The sequence below is a fragment of the Chrysochloris asiatica genome, unplaced genomic scaffold (genome assembly GCF_000296735.1).
Source record: "Chrysochloris asiatica unplaced genomic scaffold, ChrAsi1.0 scaffold00063, whole genome shotgun sequence".
Taxonomy (NCBI): domain Eukaryota; kingdom Metazoa; phylum Chordata; class Mammalia; order Afrosoricida; family Chrysochloridae; genus Chrysochloris; species Chrysochloris asiatica.
Window position 1 is genome coordinate 12,625,465 of NW_006408581.1, and position 1,129 is coordinate 12,626,593.

Genomic DNA, 1,129 nt, shown 5'->3' on the forward strand with positions numbered 1-1,129 from the left:
TCCAACTCATAATGACCCTATATAGGGTTTCCTAGGAGCATCTGGTGAGCTTGAACTTCTGATGATGAGTTCTGGTTCAAACTGACTTTATAGTACAGCACCACTTTTGTCCTCCATGAACTACCACCATTGTTTCCATGAGACTAAAAGAGGTGGTACTTTGTGACCATTACTAAATAACTTGAACCATAATCCAGTATATGGATCTTTATCAAAAGGTAGAATATCATGGACTGGAGGAAACCCCAAATCTATTGCCCATTAACAACTTGCAATGAATCAAAACTATCCCATGAAGCCATCTTTTAACTAAACACTTAAGCTCAATAATAAAGGAGAACGTTTACTGTGTGCGTTGCATCCTTTGAAAGAATAATCTGTATGAGATCAAAACGACCACAGTATCATTAAACTGCAATGAAAGCTTTAGGAAGCAGAGGCCAAGCTAACAATAGTGAAACAATACAAACCAAAATAGAGAGAATGGTGACAAAAAATGATGCACCCAGTGTCATGAACTGTACGTGTAAAAATTGTGAAATGGCTATGTTTGTTGCATATACTTTTGCAAAAATTAAATACATATTTGGATTTGAAACATACAAGAAATCTGGAAAATAAATAAAAATAAAATTAAAATAATTTAAATTGTCTATTAAAACAATTGTTGTTGTTATTTTTAGGTGCCATTGAGTCTGTACCAATTCATAGCAACCCTATGCACAACAAAACGAAGCACTGCCCAGTCCTGGGCCAACCTTAATATCACTGCTAAACTTGAGCCCATTGATGCTGCCACTTTGCCAATCCATGTCGCTGGGGGTCTTCCTCTTTTTCTCTGACCCTCCACCTTACAAAACATGATAGCCTTCTCTAGCAACTGGTGCCTCTTGACAATATGCCTGAAGTATGAGGGAAGAAGTTTGGCAATCCTGGCCTCCAAGGAGCACTCTGGCTATATGTCTCCCAACACAGATCTGTTTGTTGTTTTGGTAGCCTATGGTACTTTCAATATTCTCTTCTGGCACCATAACTCAAAAGTATCAATTCTTCTGCCATCTTCCTTATTCACTGTCCAGCTTTCACATGCATATGAGATTATTGAAATATTATGGCTTGGGTCAATCTC